The 7237-nt window shown below is 35.8% G+C and overlaps 1 pseudogene; it reads right to left on the bottom strand.

Annotated features, from left to right (window-relative positions):
• Positions 1–3423: 3423 nt before the first annotated feature.
• On the bottom strand, positions 3424–3600 carry LOC111813005 (annotated as a pseudogene).
• Positions 3601–7237: the final 3637 nt, after the last annotated feature.

The raw sequence follows: 7237 nt of genomic DNA, 5'->3' as shown, positions 1-7237 counted from the left end.
TTAACCTTTTGTCAAAGTTAGAGTGGTTGAGTGTGTTTGTAGTTTTGTCTGTATCTTCTAATCTATTTCATTGATTCTCAGATCTGTTTTTTTTTTTTTTTTGCCAGTGCCATACTGATTTTATCCCAGTTCCTTTGTGGTATAACTTCAAGTCTGGGGTTGTAATGTGTCCTGCCTTTCCTTCATTGCCCAGAATTGCTTTGTTATTCTAGGTCTCTTCTGGTTCCAGATGAATTCACCACTATTATTAAAAATGTTCTGTAACTTGACCAGTCTATAGTTGAAATTTAAATTTGGTTCATTTTGATGCAGTCTAAATCATATTAAAATACCTAGAATGATACTTAAGCTAACTTTCCTGAAAATAAGTTATTAAAAAAAATACCTGCTATCACTTGAGAGTGGAATGGGTTATGCCTATGGTAGAGAGGTCCTCCTGTCAGAATGGATATTTTCTCTGGGAGTGCAGAGGAGGAGGAGGTGCAGTTGATAAAATACCTGGGAAGTCTCTCATAGGGATAGTGAAGATGCCTTTGGAGGAAATATGGGCTGATGTGTTTCTAATAATCCCAGCTTCATAAAACTTTTCTTTTAAAACTACTATGTGTCCGAAACTGTGTGCATACTCATGTACTCTGTTGAGTTTTGGGTTATTTTAAATAGGTGAGTACATATAAATCTTCCTAGAAGATTTGGGGTAAAGTAGATTTTTATTAAAATATTCATTCTACAGAAGGAGTCGCTATGTAAAATAATAACAAATATCAGAGAAACATAAAGCTTGTAGCAGTCTGTTCCCCTTTTCCCTTTGATTCCTGTGGGAGTACAGGTCAAGCTCTTCAACTCTGAGATACAGCTGGAATGCCTGAAAATCCCTGATATACCTTCACTTAATCTTCAGTGGCCCTAACATATAAATTAGAAATTCAGCTGTTGTTCCTTTAACCTTTGCCTTTCTACAATTTGACTTTCTACAATTTATCTCTATAACTATTTAAAATATCACAGTCATTGTTGAATGTGGGAAACCAAGTCTCAGTGATCATGTGACTTAAAGTGGTAATAGAGGTAAAATCAGACCTACCATTATTGATTTCAAAGGAAAGGGCTTTTCTACTTTGCAGAGGATAACTTTTTTTTTTGTCTGTGGTATTGGAGATTGAACTCAGGACCTTGTACTTGCCAGGAAAGCACTTATTCTACTGAGCTGTCATCCCTTCCCTGTAGAGGACAACTTAGACATGAAACAATTTTGATGATATAGTAACCATTTTATGGCATGGATTGTGTGTGACACCATTGTCATCAATGGTTCAGACATAATTCTTTGCCCACTATTAAAAAACATGAATCCTAGTGTGGTAATTTACATTATCAAAGCTCTTTTTTGTATATATAAGCTCATCAAATTCTTCCAAAGACCCTTTAGACAAAAAAAGTTCTTTAACCCATTTAGCTGTCAGGAAGATGAGTTAACATTTATTTAGCTTTCACTGTGTACAATATTAACACACAAGTAATCTTGGTTTATATTTATAACCTCATCAAATTGTCATTTATATAAGAAATTGAGGCCCAGAAGAGGTATATTGTATATTTGTATATCAAGTAAATGTAATACTAAAATCTAATAAAACTGAGTAAAATTCTCTAAAGCAAAAATTAATTTAATTTTTACCATATAATACTCAACATCTAGTAACATCTCTTCTTCTGCCTCACTTAGCTTTCATGAATGTTCCTCAAATACATGATATCTCGCCTTACAGGTTCCCCTATTCTCAAACAGTGCTATATCTCATTTTTTTGTTTCAAGGGACCATTGCTTCCCCTGGGACAGGGAGCTTTTCCAGTTAGAATTACTTGATTATAAGTAATTTATTATTTTCCCTCTTTTCTCCTGTCAGCATATATGTCTAGGGCATATGAATATAATAGGTTTTTGAGCTTTTCAGTTTTTTAATACAAATAAGTCTCAGTATGCTATATTTTAAGCAACATGCATATTTGTGAAGCAGGGGGCATTAAACAAATCCTCATGACCTAAAACTACCTGTCATTTGCATGCTCATCAGTCTAACCTGTGAGTTCGCTACTGGCTCATGTACTTTCAGATGCTTTAGATGTAGTTACTGATTAAATGTAGTTTGCATGAAGGACCAACCTCCACTCTACTCCTTTAGCCTTATATAGCCATTCTGGGAAAAGGCGAATCTTGTCAGTGGAGCTAGACCGGGAATAGCTGCTAAATGTAACAACTCTCTCATCCAACTGAAAAGATGATTTGATTTAAAATAAAGATAGCTACAGAAATGAAATTACAGTGTCTAAAATTCTTACTGGGTACTTTGCTAGTTTTCAGGAACATGTTTGCTCTGGTTTAAATCTAAACTGCCTCCCAAAAGTGGCGTGTGTTTGGAAGGGGATGGAATCATGGCCACATGACACTCATCAGTCCCCTGAGGAGCTCATGGTTGGCTTGTGTTCAGGAGTCAGTGGCACCTGGCTGGGTGAATTCTTTCCCCAGCTCCTCTCTCTGCTTCCTGGCTGCTTCAAGTTGAGCAGCATTCTGCTGCCATACCACACCACACCTTTCACTTGGAGCTTTCTGCCTCGGGACCAGGCAACCATGGACTAAGTCCTCTGAAAGCCATCAAGTAAAATAGATCTCTCTACCTTTAAATTGTGGGTGTTAGGTATTTTGTCACAGTGTCAGAAAATGACTAATACGAGGTTAACTTATCAATAACATTTGGTATTATAATCAGTGTGTTTATAAACTGGCATGTGTCTCTTAAAATGTTGAGGTGCTCAGTGTGTAATAAAATTTCATTATTCAACAAAAATTGTTGAGTACCTTTATTGTGTAGAGACTCTTCTTGGTGTAATGATGGTCTGACAATGGAGGGTCTGTCTCTGTCTTCCTTTATGTCTCCAGTCTAGTTAGGCCATGACAAATAAGCAAACAAATAGGAAGTCAGTATACAATTGTCTCAGCAGTGAAATACAGAAAAGTTGTATGTGAAGCAAGAAGAGCTACTACATTGACAATTTATTTCATTTAGTTCTCAGAACTCTTAAATATAGATATTACATTTCTTGCTGCATTACAAAGCTGGACATTAAGGTATCAAAAAGTCTAGCGCTTTCATAGGGCCACAAGTAAGTAAGTGGTACCGTGTGAAGGTGGACAGATGAAGTTTTCTTTACTCCTGCTCTTTATTGTTTGTCTGTGAGAGGAAGGAGAGTTGGTCAGATGCCCACTAAAATAGTTACTTTACTGGCATTTGTTATAACCCAGATTATGTAAAACAATTTAGGAATGATACTTTTCCTTTTCTTTGAATGAGACAGAATATTTGAACTCTGAGAAAAATATTCTTTATCATGAACATATTTATCATAAAAGACTCACTTCCAAGAGCATATTGTATTTATTTCTAAATTATCTGAGACAAAGCAGTTTTTGCAAAGTAACACCGAGAGCCGGCTTCACGCTCAGGAAGAAACACTATACCTCCTCGTGGTTTCTGGCACTCAACATAATCAGAGAAACTTCTAGTAATGCACTATAGAAATGATCTCTGAAAGTATAGCCTTGACAAAGCACTTTTTGAAAATGTGTATAATGCTATCACTGGAAAAATTACCTCTTCACAGAAGTTCTAATTTATTTTTAAAAAATTATTCTGTTTCTATTTTTGTTATCTCTAGAATATAACCTTTTACTTACTGTATGATTTTAAAAATAATTTTAAGATCTTTTTTTTTTGTATTTTAGTGAAGGGTCTACAGGGTGTTCAGGGTCTCACTAGTAGATCAGACTTATAGTGATCCCCCTGTGCACAGCCTCCTAAGAGCTATACACACGCCACCACGCCCAGTCTCAATTGCTGTCTCAGCGAGTCCCAGGAGCAGTGTCAGCACAGCAGGCCTGGGGATTGAAACCCTGGCCCCTGCACCTGCTTGCAGGTGCTTTAATCCACTGAGCTATTTGGCTGGCCCTTAAGAACTATTTGTAAGAATAAAATTCTAATATTGGCACTTAGGAGGTCAAAACTCCAGGTAAACAATGTCATGTGTGCTAAACTTAGTTGACTTAAAACATCAACTACATTTGGTGGCATCTATGAACTTCTGATACCATCAATAGTAGAAGTCATTTCAGGCTATTGCGGTCTAAAAGCTTGTTATTATTGCTTTTAGATCTCATAACATGACAGTAGATCTGTAGTATAATTTCAAGTCATCAATCGTGATGCCCTCTGCCTTGCCTTATTGCCTAGACTTTTTTTGCTAGTCTAAGTCTCAATAAACTTAAGGATTGTTTTCTTAATTCTGTGAGGTACTCTATTGGTATTTTGATTGAGATTACATTAAATTTGTATGACAATTTTTGGAATATGGCCATTTTTCACTATGTTGGTTCTTCTGACCCAAGAGCAAGGGATATCTTTCAATTCTCTGATCTCCTTTTCAATCTCCTTTCTTCAGAGCACTGTAGTTTTCAATGTAAAGATTTATTTAATTTCTTTGTTAGATTGATTCCTAAGTATTTCATTTTTTGGGGGGATGCTTTTGTGAAAGGTGTAGTTTCCCTAATTTCTTTTAGTGAGTTTGTTATTTGTATGTAGGCATGCTATTGTATTGTGATGTTGACTTTGTATCCTGCTAGATTTAAATATCAGGCAGTCACTTGTATGTAAATGTAATGTCCTCTTTTTTTAGCTTTTTAAAATTGTGTTTATTGGTATATTTTATGGATACATTATTTTTATTTTTTATTTTTAAATTGATTTTATTGAGAAAGAAATAGCAATGAGACAGTTTCAAAACAGGTCAGTAGGACAGTTACAATAATTAATACATTACATATTGTTGTTTTCATAGTGGTTATTCATAGTATAAAATGTAATGTCTTAAAGAATGGATGTATTGTGGCCATTCAGACAGGATGGGTAATAATGTCATATTAGTGTGACTACAATGAGCTACTGCATTGCTTGAATTTTCTCCATTGTGAGGCAAATGCTAACCTGTGCTATTATTTAAGAAAAAGAGAAAAGGAAAGCCATAGCTAATTACAATATTGCTAGAAATTGTGGAAACAAAAAATCATGTTGCTATCTTCTATCATTTAAAGATGTTTTTAGACTTTTTCATATACATTGTGTGAAATTATTTTATTTATTCAATGTATTTTAGTACAAGTTCTACAAGTTCTCACTATGTAGATTGGGCTTGTAGTGATCCTCCTGTTTTCAGCCTCCCAAGAGCTGGGATTACAGGTGCACCACCATGCCTACTCTCAGTCGCTGTCTCCATTGCTTCCTCAGGGTGGGGCCAGCATCCTACTTCTGTCTAAGCAGGTGCTTTAATCTGCTGAGCTATCTGGCTGGCTAGAAATTATTTTATTTAAGAAGAACTATTGAGCTTTTTACAAACATGCTAGGTATTGTGCTAGTCACTTGAGATTTAACAAAAGACCAACAAGATTCTTAGATTCCTGCTTTCATAGGGCTTGAATGGTTAGAAGAGCTAATGAGTATTATAAGTTATATGGATAAAATCATAAAGTTAAAATGATCAATTAAAATGAGCCTATGTCAAAATAAGTGTATGCGTCCATGAACTATAAGAAGACCCTATTTTCAATACCCACTGTTCATTTCTTTGCCTACTATTTCTTTCTGATTTCTAGGAATGTGTTTCACTTCCTTTTAGGAAACTAGCTTCCATTCACAGCCCATGCCATTTTGCTGACTTTTATGCCTCCCTCCTGCATACTATTCTGTCCTCTGCCTACAATAATTTCTTTGAGGCTAGACATTTAGCCCCAACAGTAAAACCACTTACCTTTAATTAAATCTTTAGGGCAAGAAGTTCTTATTTTTGCTAGGGCAATATTAAAGATTGTGTCTCTACAGCATCTCACAATGAAAGTATCTGGAAGCTTGTTTGAGAAAGCACTCAAAATAGACAAAATCAGGGACTGGAGATGGGAAAAGGCAATGCTCGACCACCATCATTTCTACTCTGAACGTACCCCAGAAAGAATGGCTATCATCAGAAGTCAGCTAATAATAAATACTAGAAGGGCTGTGGGAAAAGGAACCCTTCTGCACTGTTGGTGGGAGTGCAGGTGGGTACAACCACTATGGAAATCACTGTGGTGATTCCTCAAAAAGCTAGTACTGGAGGTCTCATTTGACTCAGATATTCCCCTCCTGGGTATTCTTCCTGAAGAACTGAAGACATCACATAACAGTGATATATGTGCACCCATGTTTATAGCAGCATAATTTGTCATAGCTAAATCTTGGAAGCAGCCCAAATATCCATCAACTGAAGAATGTATAAGAAAGATGTGATATCTGCACACAATGTAGTATCATTCAGCTATAAAAGAGGATAAATTTGAGACTTTTTTAGGTGTCTGGATGCAATTAGAGACCATACTCTTAAGTGAAATAAATCAGACCTGCATGTGCAAACATCCTAGTCTCCCTGGTGTAAAAACCTGAAACAGTAAATAAAATCTGAAGGGTTATTGTTGCATGACATTTTCAGATATAGGATTCACTGAATATCTTTGTTCTTTCTTTTTAAAACAATTATGTTGACTTGCAAATGATGAGTTTAGTAGTAGATACAAAGAGCTTTCAAAAAAAATAGATATGAAGAATAAAAGAATTAGGAGAAAGTTTATGTTGTCTTACAATGAAAGGAAAGAAAGATTTGAGGACAGAATTAATGGTTGAAGCTCTTTAGCATTTCCAAGGGTGGTGTTAGGATCTTCCATTAATCTCCATGCTCCGATTTTCTCTCCAGTTAGACAGATCTTCACTCTCTTCACTCTGATCTCTACTAATAGGCTCCAACATTGCATCCTAATTATTTTTTGGGGTATGTGGGAGACTCCAAACCATAAAAATTGAACAAATTTAGGACCCCTTGCTCAAACTATAATCTCTTTCTGCTTCAGCTCAAGGGTTCTGGGATTACAGGAATGTGTCACCACCCCCAGCTGTATGCTGATTTTTAATAACCTATGAGGCAACATTTTTTGTATTTAACCTTGTTCTTTACAAGACTATGATTTGATTTTATTGATAAACAAATAGCAATGAGACAGCTTCAAATCAAATCGGTAGGACAGTTGCAATAATTAACACACTGCATACATTCTTCCTAGTGGTTAATTGCCGTACAAGATGCGGACTTGATATCCTATTTA

Source organism: Octodon degus, unplaced genomic scaffold (assembly GCF_000260255.1).
Source record: "Octodon degus isolate 3935 unplaced genomic scaffold, OctDeg1.0 scaffold00157, whole genome shotgun sequence".
Classification (NCBI taxonomy): domain Eukaryota; kingdom Metazoa; phylum Chordata; class Mammalia; order Rodentia; family Octodontidae; genus Octodon; species Octodon degus.
This window is presented reverse-complemented; position numbering and strand designations above follow the sequence as displayed.